This window comes from Amblyomma maculatum, chromosome 1 (assembly GCF_055883805.1).
Source record: "Amblyomma maculatum isolate TAMU_Amacu chromosome 1, ASM5588380v1, whole genome shotgun sequence".
In the NCBI taxonomy this organism is placed as follows: domain Eukaryota; kingdom Metazoa; phylum Arthropoda; class Arachnida; order Ixodida; family Ixodidae; genus Amblyomma; species Amblyomma maculatum.
This window is the reverse complement of record NC_139344.1, coordinates 19,424,790-19,440,127: the sequence shown is the minus strand read 5'-3', so window position 1 is coordinate 19,440,127 and position 15,338 is coordinate 19,424,790. Positions and strand designations below refer to the sequence as shown.

The following is a 15,338-nucleotide window of genomic DNA, read 5'->3' as shown; positions in this document are numbered from 1 at the left end:
CTTCTGTTGAAAAATTCAATTACTTTCTTCATCTCTCTTATGCATAAACTAAGCAATGCTAGTAAACAAAACAGCTCTCTAGAAGCGACGCACACTTTCATCTCTCCGCAAAATTCTGTCCCGGACAACGATATCCTCCTTCTTTCCTACAACACTCGCCAATAAAAAAAATTGGACAATGACAACAAAACAACAAAAAACAAGCATGGTCGAGCACTCGTGAAATGAGCGGCGAACCCTGCATTTCGCTGGCCCGGAGCTGTCTCCGCCGTTTGAAGGCCCGAAGAAGCACTATTTATTGCGTCCATGGTCCCTAGAATGGACCTCATCACCTTGCGCTCAGTAATGCTCACGCCATGGACTCATCTGTTTGTCTCCCTTCACGCCCACTTCTCTCGCCCCGTGGCGACGAGGGTAATAAGTCACCACTGTGCCCTAGCCGATGCAACAGGGAGTGACACTGCGCTCTCCCAAGTAGTTATGAACTTCAGCTGTTTTGCACCATACGTCCCTTCGGGAGCCATTTCGCGCCTTACATCCTGCTGCTTGGGGAATGGTTTCAACTGCCCATTGGGTAGCCACACTATGAGGCCCGGCTACACAGGGGGCAGGAGGTCTCAAACGCAGAATTCTGCTTAATTTTGTCTCTTTCTTGCCGATACGTTACGCAAGCCCTGACTAGCCGCACGTAGTTCGTGCTTTCGCGGTACTCTATAGTGTTGTCTATTGAAATAGCAGTATTGAACTTTAGTAAAAGCAGTGTCCTGTAAAAGTAATTTCGAAAGGAAACTATTACTTTTTCTGCGAAATTACTGCCAAAAAGTGATTTATTAGAATAATAAATTACCACACCGCAAAAGTAATTCATTACCTTACGAATTGCCGAAATATAGTTAAAGTGCCGTAATTTCATTACTGTAATTCCATTACTGCCAAGTCTACCAGAGTTTTACACCTCTAGAATGTTATCTCTATTCAGTGCAAAAGGTGAAAACTTATTCCGTCATTCGCAATGACCTTCAAGGTCAGCAATAAGTCATATTGCTGGTGTGATATGCTATGGTGGCACAGGACCACACGACTATCTTACCGCTCTACTAATCACTGGTCATCATTCTCTCTCATCATCTCACCTGGTCATCGCTAGATGAAAATCATATATCGTTGGCAGACTATATCGAGTAGGATTGGACTACAGTAAATGCGGATCAAAGTAATTACTGCTAGATAATTGTCATTAAAATTGAAAACTTCATGCAGCAAAGTCATGTCATACATCCTTGACAGGTCTCGAGGAGTAGAATCTAAAATGAACGCTAAACATCGCAAAAACCACTGATAACCGAGCTAACACTCGTCTTAGTTATACCACGGTTAAATCGTTGCCAATTTTTTTCATCACTATTCCCTTTAATTCCAAAGCAGCCCGCAATAAATCGTTGGGATTGCTCCTGGTTGGTTTAGTGCTAGTTTTTAATGTGCTTCCTCTCCAGCTATTCGTTTCTCTGAGTCAGTGCTTTCTGGCTGCCCACTCACAGGAGGGCTGGCCGGACGAACCCTTGCCGCAGTCTTCTCCGTCCTCCGCATAGCGGACTTTATTCACGGCACGCTTCGGGTAGCGCCTGTCGTCATCCTTGGGTACACCATTTTCTAAAGGTGAATAAGGTGAGACTTTAGGTGTTACAACATGCCACAAATCGCCCGCAAAATATTGCGATTTTTTTACACAGTGTAAATCCACGAGCTGTTATACTCATCTAGTATACGTGTGAGGAAAAGCTGTGTATGTGATGTTTCAGTCCCTGTCATGTTCACCACAAAGCACAAAAAGTATTTTATTGAACGCACTACTATTCAGTCAAAAGCCTTTATCCTGAAGCAGGGAAAGACAAGTGGAGCCACAAGAGGATAACGCAATAGAATTCAAGCAAGGGAAAGACAAAGCAGTTGTGAACAGTCCATCAATCACCGCTGATTTAATCAAACGTCAGTTGATGAAGCTTGGTTAAAAGATGACCGCCGGTTAAGAGACGCGACCTATCCTTAGAAATTTTTAGGGAACATCCGGAGTTACCGCAAATAAGTTGACTCACTGGATATGTGAACCCTCTAGTGATTCCAAATTGTAAGGACTGATAAAACTAACTCACCTGGCTCATCGCAGCAGTCACCCTCGAAGGGTCCTCTTTGCTCTGCCTCTGCGTGGCGTCCATTGAGGGGAGGCGGCACCCGAGGCTGACACTGTCGGGAAGCGGCCTTCTTTTTCTGGCCTGAGTTCGAGCTCTTAGCCAATCTTGCCTAATAATAATGAATAGAAATACATCGCAGTAAACAACGGCAAAGAAAAAAAAAGCGAAAGACAAAGATCACACTCGGTGTTTAAGGCGCTCGGCTGCTGAGCTGGGGTACCTAGGTTCGAACCCGGCCGCCGTGGCCGGGTTTCGCTGCTAGTTCTGATGATGCTACTCCTTTTCCCCTCCATTAATGCATGCTGACTTGCAAAAAAAAAAGAAAAAGCCGCTCCAGCGCCTAACAACGTTCCGACTTGCCCGCGTCATTCTGGCTAAAGCACTACAGTCAAAACTCGATTTAACGAAACCCGATTTAACGAAAATCTCGATTTAACGAAGGTATCCTAATTCCCCCTCAGACACCCATAGGGTTCAATGCTTTGACTAACCCGAAATAACGAAACCGATTCCGTGATTTGTCCCGATTTAACGAACCTTTTTTCGAGAAATAAAGGTGAAAAAGTGTTAATTTTTGGTCTATTTTGTAGACAGCACCCCAAAATTAGAATTTTAGTAAGAATTGTTGTTGTTTCTTTTCATACGCGCTAGCGGCGCCGGTCGTGGTGTTGGCGCTACCCACTCGAAAGTAGCGCGGGGGGTCATGACGATGACCATACGGACCCCCAAAGATTGCGCTAGTTGTATGATTACCAACTTTGGCGCCAATTTGTCATTAGCTGTGTGGCTTGCCGTCCCGTCGGCGGTATTTAGGGAAGATTGTTGCGCCGCTAGCCGAACCGTCCTTTGGGTCGGTGCTACCGGCGTGAATTCGTCACGCGCGAGTGCGACGAAAAGTGAAAATGGTACGTGCTAACCGTTACGACCGCGATAAGCTGGTACGGTTTATGCGGATGCAAAATGCATTATGTTCAATGGGTGCTCAGTCGGGGACTTGACTTTACTACTTTTAAAACGAAAGTACTGTTTAAGCGGGTACGTTTTAACGAGGTTTTACTGTAATCGAATGTACTGAATTATGTGCCCAAGAAATGCCTCATTCAATTTAACGAAGTTCTCGATTTAACGAAATAATTCACGGCTCCCCTCAACTTCGTTAAATCGAGTTTTAACTGTATATACTTACTATACTTGGCCACACCCAACTAAAGGGTGCTCTCTGATGACGTCAGCAAAGGGTTCTCGCTTTCCGGACGCCGTTCACATCTGTTCACGTGACAGTAGTGACGAGTGGCTACGTAAAAGACAGTGTTCTCGCCGTCACCGCGTACCTTATTCAAGTTCTTTTCCTTTCTTTCGATGGAAGAAAAGGAGGGTGGAGTCCCTCCCATGGTTCCCTTCGAGTTATATTCATCAGAAAGTCGGGCGCCTCACTCCAATTACAAGGCCCGAAAGGACGAGAGGGAGACTTGCGGTTTGGAGTTTTCCTTTCTCTTCACCTTTGTGTGCCCTTTATGTCTCCACGAACGGGAAGTGGGCGCCACCCATTTTACGAGCGCTACCTGAGGATAAGCTCGCACTGAGCTCCTTCGCCAAAGCAATAGGAGAGGATAGGGAAGGAATATAACCGCGAGAATCAAAAGGCGCCGTAGACTGCAGTCTGCGATGGCAGTCTCGAACCACACACCGAGGTATATCTACCCGCCATGTAAGGAAGGGAGCCTCCTCGGCATTTTTTGACAGTAAAATGTTTTCACCACCACTACCCGCCCTTAACAACCCTGCCAAAGAGAAGAAAAAGAAAAGAAATAAAAGCTACATTGCAAGGACAACAGCCTTGACGTATCTCAATGTCATCATTACTGTTACGTGACCGGAAGCAAGCGACGTACAAAAGGCGAATCGCTCAGCGGACAGGGGTGGCCAAAAACAGAGTACTGTCTCCCTAATCAGTTGTGGTCACAATTACAATTGGTTGAAATTATGCATGAATTATGTGGTCAGCGCAAAAGGTTTTAATTCTCACTTTGACCACTAAAAAGAATACACCTCCATATTTTTTGGATTAGACAATGACCATACATAGGCCTATATTTTACAGTCAGTTTAGGCCACTCCAGTATTTCAGGCCAAATTCTTTTCAGTTTCCAAAGGGCAAAAAAAAACAAGCGGCTGGCGGAAACGTGCCCCCGCCTTAGTTGCATGAGTTGGCCTAGCGTAAATTAAGTACAGAGCAACAAATAATAGAGCCTGCGTGCAGAACACAATTGTACCTGTGTGTCCTTGATTCGCTTGTCGTGATTTCCGGTCTGCGTTTCTGAAACGAATCAGTGGAACGGATGAGCCACATTAAAATAAGAATGCACGATTCCTTTGTTATTATTTAAGAAAAAGTGCCGAGGGCAGAGAAAATGGAAGGAATGCGTTTAAATTGGGTAGAGACCACATTTTTGTTAGTGTGTTTTACTTTGGAAGTACGCGTGACATTAGTAAACAATATTCACCGCGTCATATTTGCCTGTGTTCAGTAAATAATTCATAATTAAATTTCTGTTAAACGATTTCGGGTTCTAGTTTCCCAAGGATGGGTTCCAACTTCGCGAGTATGCGATAACGTGTGCCACACAAAAACTGCTGCATAATAGCGCTTTATCCAGTCGCTATCATTCCGGGTTCCAGAGTAGCTTAGCTTGCGAGAACAGAAACTACAAAGCAACAAATATATTGCAGCTTTTGTTTGCATCGTCTGATCACGTACTCGCTTGTGATCGGCAGAGCCTTCGGTAATCTGAAACCGAAACTACAGAACCAAAAAGTCAATAGCAGTACATCCCGGATATATGGAGCGACTGCTCGTATCCAACTCTGAGAATATCCCCTTGAAAGCCCCACTCTAAAGTGTAGGAGTGGTGCTTGCCTTTATCGAACTCCCGCTCAGAGGAACATTCGATATATCGAACTGCGTGCCGTGCCCCTGCAAGAAGTGCTTCTCCTAATGATGCGCACTGTCAGTTTTTGCGCGGAGCGCCGGGTCAGCAGCGCAGCCTTGGCCTCCTACCGGCGGCGTTAACTCTATAGCCTTCTGGACGAAGTCAAAATTGAGTACAAAATGAAGGTGGCCTTCAGTCTGGCACGATTGTTTTCAATGCGAAGTTGCTACCATGAGGAAAAGTCGGGTTTCGGTGCACTTGTCGGGTGGTGAAGCCAGCTTTGCCGACCGAAGGCTTCAGGCGGATCTTACCTGGCCGGCTTCGCTGCTAGAGAAACAATCAATTTTACCTGTATTTGAACGGAGTTATTATTACGATATTAGTGTACCTGTATCGGAATTATAGACCTGTGATGATAAGCAGTGACTTTTCTCGAAGAACCGTCTGCAGCAGCTTTGATGTCAACTTCAATCCTAAAGGCACGCCATGCACGCTGCTCATGACACGAGCCCTGACTCCTCCATCTGTTCCTTTGAAATCCTGGAGGCCCGCACACGCACCCGCGGAACCGTACGCAGAGCTGCGCCTCTCTTTTTCGACGCCAGACGCGAAGGGAAGCTCGACGCGTGGGCGTACCTTCCGAGAAACTCCACCCGCGGCGAGCGGTGGGCTACCAGAATGCCTCGGGACGCTTATAGCAACAGGAAGCGCGTCGATAGTATGGATACATTGTATGGACGCTTCTGGGTTACAGAGAATATTATCTGTTTTTAATTCTCACGTTTGGCGATTTCACGTCGGTTTGTCTGGGTCTGTCGCGTGACGACCAAGGGCTAGATTTAAGTTAAACGTCCGAAGCAGTGTTCACCGTGTTGGGTTGCCACGCTAGTCAAACAAGATGGTGGCCACCCTAAGGCCCAACATATGTCACGTAATGCCACCCAATATTTCGACCGCCTTAATGTCCATCCTAGGTCATGTGATGTCACCAAAAGTGCGGTGCCATCCAAGATGGCGGTCACCATAGGCTACGTCATGTCGCCAATATGGCGGCGTAGTTAGTGATCACGGGCCGCTTACATCTACCCAAGATGGCGGCATAATTTCTGCTTCGGAATCCAAAATAACTGCCTACCGGATGACGGCCAATAAGTTCATTAGGTAATTAATTAGAGGCAAAACATCTACAAATAAAGGAGAAAATGGTCTTATTAGGCAATTGCTTGGCGCCACAATTGAATGTATCAAATACTAAAATAGTTAAGTAAGTCAATTAGGGTGACTTCAAGATGTATCAAATAATAAATTGTTAATTAAATCAGTCAATTAGGGTGACGTCAAGAATGGGACGTCACGCAACCGGAAGTAGAGCCGAAAAAGGGCATGAAGGGATTGGCGCGCAAATTGAAAGTACCAAAGACTAAAATGGGTAAACAAGAATTGAATTAATGTGGCGTCAAGGATGTGATGTCACGCAACCGGAAGTAGAGCCGGAAAAGGGCGTAGGAAGGGATTGGCGCGCAATTTGAAAGTACCATAAACTATAATGGGTAAACAAGAAGTAAATTAATGTGACGTAGAGAATGTGACGTCACGCAACCGGAAGTAGAAGCGAAAAGGGAATATGAAGTGATTGGCGCGCAATTTGAAAGTACCAAAGACTAAAAGGGGTAAACAAGAAGTGAATTAAGCAACTAGAAGCAACCAGAAGCAACCAACAGCAGCATCCTTGTTTTCGCATTACTCCAATGCAGATTCTCCAGTACTCTTTTATTTTTACAGACAAACACGCCCAGCCTCTTCGTCAAAGACCTTGCCGTGTATGGCCACGCGAACGCCAGGCTATCCGCGATCAAGTTGAGGAAATGCTTCGCGGGGACGTAATTCAGCCATCGAACAGCCCCAGGGCGGCACCAGTCGTCTTGGTGGAGAAGAAAGACGGCAAACTTCGCTTCTGCGTTAATAACTGCCGTTCAAACAATGTCACAAAGAAGGATGTCTACCCCCTTCCTCTCATCGACGACACTCCGTCTCTGCAACGATAGGTATTTCTCGTCCATGGGCTTGAAGAGCGGGTACTGGCAAACTGACGTCGACGAAAGAGACCACGAGAAGACAGCGTTCATAATACCAGGCGGCCTCTTCGAATTTAAGGTAATGCCATTGGGCTTGTGCTCCCCACCAGCCATGTTTCAACGGGTAATGAACCCTGTCCTGGCTGTCGTAAAGTGGCAGATTTGTTTGGTATACTTGGATGACGTCATTGTGCTCTCGCCAAACTTTGAAGACCGCCTGAAAAGGCTGTGGACAGTGCTGGATGCCATCAGGTCATCAGTACTGACATTAAAATCAGAAAAGTGTCACTTCGCTTACGAGGAGCTGTTATTCCTGGACGATATCGTGAGCAAGGATGGCTACTGGTTACATTACCCTTTGCCGAAGCAAAAGCACTGCCTAAAGGTTCCGTATTGGAAGTCGCCAAGTTTTTCGTCGACCAAATTCTCCTCCGACACGGCGCCCCGGAAGTGCTCAACACGGACAGGGGAACAGCATTAACGGCAGAGCTCACTCAAGCCATCCTGAAGTACAGTCAAACAAGCCACCGGAGGACGACCACCTACCACCCGCAGACGAACGGCCTTACAGAACGTCTAAATAAGACTATTGCGCACTGCTTGCTATGTACATCGATGCCGAACACAAGACCTGGGACGCCATCCTGCCGTACGTGGTCTTCGCGTATAACACGGCCATCCAGAAGACAACCAGAGTGATGCCGTTCAAGCTTGTGCACGGCAGGGAGCCCACGACGACGCTCGATGCGATGCTGCCGCACGTTACAGAAGACAACCCCGACGTCACCGCTTGCCTGCGGCATGCAGACGAAGCCCGACGACTCGCCCGGCTGTGTACCAAAGACCAGCAGCACACCGATGCCCGGCGGTACAACTTAAGTCGCAATTGCGACGACGCGACGCAGAGCGCAGGCCGGGGGACCAAGTGTGGGTTTGAACGCCGATATGCCGCCGCGGACTGAGTGAAAAGCTCTTGCGGCAGTAGTTCAGGTCATGCAGAATCCGTCGACGCATCGGGCAGCTCGGCTACGAGGTCATCCCCGACTTCAAGACCACATCGCGCCCAGAAGTCGTCCGTGTTGTGCGCCTCAAACCTTATTATGCACGCTAAAGTTATTTTGATATTTAGTGCTTTGTTTACCTTTCTGTGTTTATTTTGTAAGCACCGGGTCTATGCCTTTTTAAGGGGGGAGTAATGCCGCAAACCATTGAAATCTGTATTCGTTCTTATTTTTTTTTTGGACAGCCGCCGGCATAGTGTTTTATCACTCTGATTCTGGCACGCGTATCAATTCAGTGTTTCTTGTGTGATCATGCTCGGTTGCGAGACGCAGCTTTATCAATTCCTTGGTCGCGCAAGATGCTCCGAGATGTTGCTCGAAGAATCCGGCCACTCGCGTATATTTCACAATATTCTAGGTTGTGCTAGTCACCGTTTGCGGTTTAAACTCCATCTTTCTTCGCAGCCTTTAAACCGAGTGTTGACACGTGAAGCCGGCATTCCTAGTTCGACGACCAAAGAGCTCATTTGTTGCTATCGCCGCCGCCGAGTTGCTTAGTTATTTTGGGGGCGCAAGTCAGCCCAATCAAGAATTAATTTCCTTACTATCACGCCCATGTTCTGTTTTGGTGCCTACGGCCTTGTCACCACTACGTGACAATATAGATACACCCACCGGGGTGGCGCAGTGGTTACGGCGCTCGACTACTGTTCCCAAGGACGCGAGATCGAATCGCGAAAAGCAAGGCGCCCGCGTGGTGTGCGATGTCAACGTTAAAAAACCCCAGGTGGTCGAACGGCGTCTCTCATAGCCTGAGTCGCTTTGGGACGTTAAACCCCACAAACCAAACCAAACAATATAGATGCGATTAAACAAGGACAGAATAAAAAAAGCTTATTTGGTATAAACAGCAAAGTAAATAACAAAGCTGTTGAAGTATTAACAAAAAAAACAAGAAGAATAACAAACTTGTTTCCGCAAACACAGAAAAATCAAATAACAACAATATTAACTCACTCGCTCAGAGAGAGGTAGGTAAGAGTTCTAACATTGACTAGGCGAGACCTACAAACTATAGTTGTTACCAAGGATGCCACTGGTCCTTAAGGAATGATATAAACGCCGCAAGTGATTGATTCTTTTTTGCACACGTCGGCCAAGGCCCAACAACTTTTCTACACTGAAATGTATGTTGTGAAGAGCGCTTAATACCCCTGTCAAGCGCGCAAAATTAAGTGCACTTACGGCGAGTGTCACTTACGAAAAGTGCACTCTACCGCTGCTAAACAGCGTAACATAAATGCACTTGCCAAAGTGTGCCCTCAGGTCGGAGTGCGTTCGCGAAACAGACTTCGAGGGCTGAGCGCGTAGCCTCGCCGGCAGAAATTTCTTCGTCACAAAAGTATTATGTAATAAGATATGTATACAAGTTGATTTTACGTGTTTTGTACATATTTTCCTTGATGGAATGTTTTATAATAGCGGCGGGTATCAAATAACAAAAACGTGATGTAACCGCGTACGCAACTTCCACATTATGAGTGGTGCGCCACTGCGGCTACGCCATTCTCAGTTAGGGGGTGGTTGTTATTGTTCATGGTGTTCGTTGATAAGGGGTCCATGAATCATGGCCCGGTGTCAAATTTTAAGCATTTTTTAAATGTTTTACTACTTTAAAAAGCAGTTCCCTGAACTTCGCGCTTGGATGTTCCAATTTCTTTTTTAAAACATGTTTTTCAGTTGCTAGTTTCGTACCAACGAGTGCTTATGCGAGTGCACTTCGCTTTCCCGTTTAGCACTGCGTAGCGTAAAGTCTCTTTCAAGCTGCGAAGTGCACTCCGCGGAAGTGCACTTTAACTTGCACGCTTGACAGGGGTATTAGTCTCTCTTCAATCGCGACAGGAAGTTGTCATGCGCCCGGCAATCCAATAGTAGACGAGTAACATCCTCATTTTCATGGCTACAAAAGCACCATGGGCTGCCTGCACGGCCAATACGTTGAAGAGCCATTCCCAGCGTGTAAGCCGTGTAACTCCGTGTAATTCGTATAATACCCCTGTCAAGCGCGCAAAATAAAGTGCACTTATGGCGAGTGTCACTTACGAAAAATGCACTCTGCCGCTGCTAAATAGCGTAACATAAGTGCACTTGCCATAGTGTGCACTCAGGTCGGAGTGCGTTCGCAAAACAGACTTCGAGGGCTGAGCGCGTAGCCTCGCTGGCAGAAATTTCTTCGTCACAAATGCATTATGTAATAAGATATGTATACAAGTTGATTTTACGTGTTTTGTACGTATTTTAATTTGATGAAATGTTTTATAATAGCGACGGGCAAAATATAAAATAACAAAAACGTGATGTAACCGCGTACGCAACTTCCACATTATAAGGGGTGCACTACTGCGGCTACGCCATTTTCAGTTAGGGGGCGGTTGTTATTGTTCATGGTTATGGTGGCTTTCATGGTGTTCGTTGATAAAGGGTCTACGAATCATGGCCCGGTGTGAAATTTTAAGCATTTTGGAATGTTTTACTACTTTTAAAAGCAGTTTGCTGAACTTCGCGCTTGGAGGTTCCAATTTCTTTTTTAAAACATGTTTTTCAGTTGCTAGTTTCGTACCAACGAGTGCTTATGCGAGTGCACTTCGCTTTCCCGTTTAGCACTGCGTAGCGTAAAGTCTCTTTCAAGCTGCGAAGTGCACTCCGCGGAAGTGCACTTTAACTTGCACGCTTGACTGGGGTATAAGCCATTCCCAGCGAAAGTGGTGAAGAAGGGTTTCCAAACTTCTGCTAATAGATGTCGGAATATTAAAAAACTGCAACAACGGATCGATGAAATGTAGAACAGAATTTTCTGGTTTGGCTCAAACCACCTTTTCGTTCATATCAGTACGCATGGTCTTCAAGAAACGGCGCAATACGCCTCTAGAGAACGGAAGACCAGAAATGAGGGCATGCAAGTGTGCTTGCCTAGCTGCCGTATCCACTTTTGTACTTCCGAAAATAAGGCGATGTCCGGGTATCCATTGCAAATCTACAGGGTCTTGAATATTTGGGGGCTGGGATTTAAAAAATTCCTATGCAAAATCTACTGCCCCATTCGAGCTTAAATAACGTTCATAAAGTAGCAAAATATCGTTTACGTTATCTGATAAGTGATTCAACATCGGTACTTGCCTAGATTTTCCGAAATCGAGAAAAAACTGCTCTCGGCGGCGTGCACAATTTTCGCAGAAGAGAGTCGAAAAGCTATTTTGACATGATGCGTTATCCGTCGAGCAGTGAGACAAGCTTCATCCCGGCCGTTTGCACGCTTGCCTCGCTGCCCGACAGATGACGCATCATGTCAAAATAGCTTTTCGACTCTCTTCTGCGAAAATTGTGCACGCCGCCGAGAGCATTTTTTTTCTCGAGTTCGGAAAATCTAGGCAAGTACCGATGTTGAATCACTTATCAGATAAGGTAGACGATATTTTTCTACTTTATGAACGTTATTTAAGCTCGAATGGAGCAGTAGATTTTGCATAGGAATTTTTTAAATCCCAGCCCCCAAATATTCAAGACCCTGTATAATAAGCTGGTTTTCGGCAGCGTATTCCAGTTCAGCTTTCCATGGTATATGGAACTACCGCTGTCCGCTGTCAAGAGATTTCAGTGCGGACTGAACGTCGCTAAAGATTACCCACATACGCGATCATGCACCGATGAGATGAAATGAAGAGCCAACTTAATAGCGTAAATCTCAGTAGTCGATTCTGTCGCGTGGGCCAGTTTGCATGACTGTCGCTCATTCTATGCGGAATCACAAATTCGGACGCTGATTAATATTGAAGACATGGAGCTGTCAGTATACACATAAATATAGTCAGAATATCTGGTAAACTGCTTACTGCTGATCATCAAATATCATCATGCAACGCTTCCTAATTATCCCTTCGATCTACAGGCACCTGTACTGTACCCATGGGGATTTTCGATGTTTCCTTTCCAAAATTCAGAAATTGGAAGAATAGCTGGTGGTGGTTTTGAAATGCTTACTCTATATTATTTCCATCACGTTTTTGAAGCGCGGAAGCTAATTAGTGCCTTTCATGGTGGGCTGTCAAGCGGAATATATGTACTTCAATCGGGGACTGCCTTGCCTCAGCAATATAACGCCAGTGAACTTTGGTGCGTTCAACGGATCGCTGGTTGTGCTCGACGAGGGGCGTCCGATGTACCGTGGGCAGCAGCAACGCTCGGGCTTTTGCATTTCTCCACTGCTGATTCTGCAGTGCTCCCGGAATTTTTGGTTGTATCCCGACATCCAACCAGCTATGCCAGCCTGCCAGACCCTGATTTCATCCTTCTCGCACGTTGGACTTGACAGAGATTTTGCATTCCACCTCATTGACGTCATCAGTAAGGGGCGCTGGCGGCTACTGGGCAGGTCGCCATTTGCCGCATGCTAGCGCGACGGTGATACGCGGGGCGATTGTTGTGCACAAGTCGGCGTAAATATGCGGCTCAGTGGATACGCGCGTGGTCTGCGTGGAGTAGAGAAACACTGGTATTTTGAAAAGGCACGGCGATGCTTGCGACTACGGTGATTCCGACGTGGTGCGGGACGTGGGTCTGCTGCCGCGAGTAGAATTGACCTACTACATAAAAGACTATCTTGTGCACGGAACTGTGACGCGAGACCAGTTTAAAGCTTATAAATCTATAGAAGCAGACAATTTTCTGACGGGCTGGTGGGTACAAGAACCATGCGTCAGTGTGCTTGCCGACGGCCGACGCGTCGTTCTCGGAAAGGTGAGTGATTTGCGGCGAGGTTGTTCATATTGCTAGCCTATAAATATTGCCACTCTGATTACTTTCTAGTGACGAGCTACAGATTGATATAACGGAATCGCTGGTTACTGTTTCACCGAAAAGTCGATCTCTCGTCATGTTCATTTGTAGCGTAGTGCACGCTGAACGGAAAGGCGTTTTCGCTGTGCCATACCGTGCTGTGAACGTGGAAAGTTTTTGTGGACTATTTTACTTCTCAAATACTGCCGCGAAAGTGTTTTATTAATGTGCTGGACCAGTGTCGGTAAAGCTTGTGCAGCTAGTCCACTACAGCTACCAAAACTGTATGTTGCCGCAGTCGGACATTTTTGTTGTGAAAACAACACTACGACAGCCAAAGTGAGACCTCGGGTGGCCGCAGAGTCGTGAAGAGGCGTAGCTACGAGAAGAGACGACAAAGACGACGAAGAAGGACAAGAAGAACGCTCGGTCACCCGCAGCTAATGCTTTCGCTCCACATTCGGTTCAGCAGCGTTGAACCCTTCTCTTATATATATATATATATATATATATATATATATATATATATATATATAACTAGGCTGTCCAAGCCTTTGCGATTGATACGCCAAAGCCATTGCGCTCTCCGTCATACTTTGAGCTCTTAAGTTTTCTTAGACTGGTTAGCAACAACTTTGGGTATGCAAAAAAGCCGACCTGCGCAGCGTTCTCGTCCGCGGGCCCTTTTTTTTTTTCAGTGATTACTACACCCAAATACAGTACAGTTCTCCATTGCTGGCACTCTGCAGCCGTGCTGGGCGACGCGGCTTGTTCAGCACAGAGAGAGAGAGAGAGAGAGAGAGAGAGAGAGAAACTTTATTGCCCACTGGTGTGGGCCGCAAGCCTAGGCCAGGCAAGGCCTCACTGCACAAGATGTGCATGTCCATGTCGCTGTAACATATCCGCGGCGCACGTGATATCGGTCTTATGCCGATGGGGGTCCGTCGCGCGCAAAAAGGCCTCCAATTCCTCCCCAGTTGTAGAGCTCCAACCCCCCCGGGGGGGGGGGGGGGAGGGGGCATCAGCCGAGCACTCCATCAGGATATGTGTTAGTGTAGCGGTGGGATGAAAGCACAAGGAACAAGATGGGGTGAAGGCACGTAGGTGCATGCGGGATAGTATATAGGGCGTGGGGAGGGTTCGGGGAGGGGGGGTAGAGCTGACGCTCGGCTCGATAGGCCTGCGTCAGCTCGCTGAAGGGATGTATGCGCTCTCTTGAGTCGTCCAGGCCCGAGTATGCTGCCGCCCGGTTTATAAATCCTCGTGTGTGGACATTGGCGACATCGTTGCCAGGGTTTCCCAAGTGCGCAGGCACCCAGATTAGCTCCACTTGGCGGGATGGTTCAGGAGAAACCGATTCTAGCATACGGAATGCGATTTCATGGACCCTGCCTCTGGCGAAATTTATCAACGCAGTTTTGGAATCGGAAAGAATGTACCGAGCTTCAGTGTGGGCAATGGCAGCAGTTATTGCAGCCCCTTCTGCTGATTCCGGAGTGGAAGTGGGGGAAAGGGAGACAGAGATTAGTGGGCTCCCCGTGTTGTCCACAACCGCCACTGCAGAGCACGTGCCCGTGCATGCTGCATCCACCCATACGGCGTCCTCCTCGGAACCGTAGTATTTGTGGAGGGTGCTTGTACGGGCCGCTATGCGTGCGGTGTGGTAATCGGAGTGTGTGTTGCGTGGAAGGGGTTTGACTTGAAAACTTCACGTGCGAAGGTGGTCGTGGGCAAAATTAACACCGTGCGAATATCTTGCGCGGCGAAAGATGTGATAGGATCGCATGCAGCAATCGGAGAACACGCGCGGTCACCACCACGGAGGAAGGGGGAGGGGGGTAAGGAGCGCGCGCTGCCCCAGCTGCGGAGCTGGTTACGAGGGACAAAGGCGACGACGACGAGCAACTATATATATATATATATATATATATATATATATATATATATATATATATATATATATATATATATCAGCGACGACCTATTCCCAGCCCACCTCGTCGATCCTCTCCACCACCGGTATCCTCATCTGAACCAAGTGGCGCCCATGTATCCCGACGCCGGTCCCTTTCCCCATACCGCCGCTCTGTTTCTCCACTTCGACCAGCAACAATTGTTCCTGTCCGTCATTCCGAAAACTAAGCGATGCAGTTTCGGGAGGTGAAACTGCACTCTGCGAACTTACCGAAAGTCCTCCTCATCGCCCGTACAATATGATTTTCGTTTTAGCTGAAGGATTACCGGTCGAAGCTTTGATTGACACAGGGGCTGCAATTTCTATTATTCGCGCTGATTTGTGCCACCGTTTGC

General features: G+C 47.1%; 1 pseudogene; it reads right to left on the bottom strand.

The window, feature by feature from the left end:
• The window catches only part of LOC146201910 (histone-lysine N-methyltransferase PRDM9-like), a 76,722-nt pseudogene that overhangs the window by 48,998 nt on the left and 12,386 nt on the right, over positions 1-15,338 (bottom strand).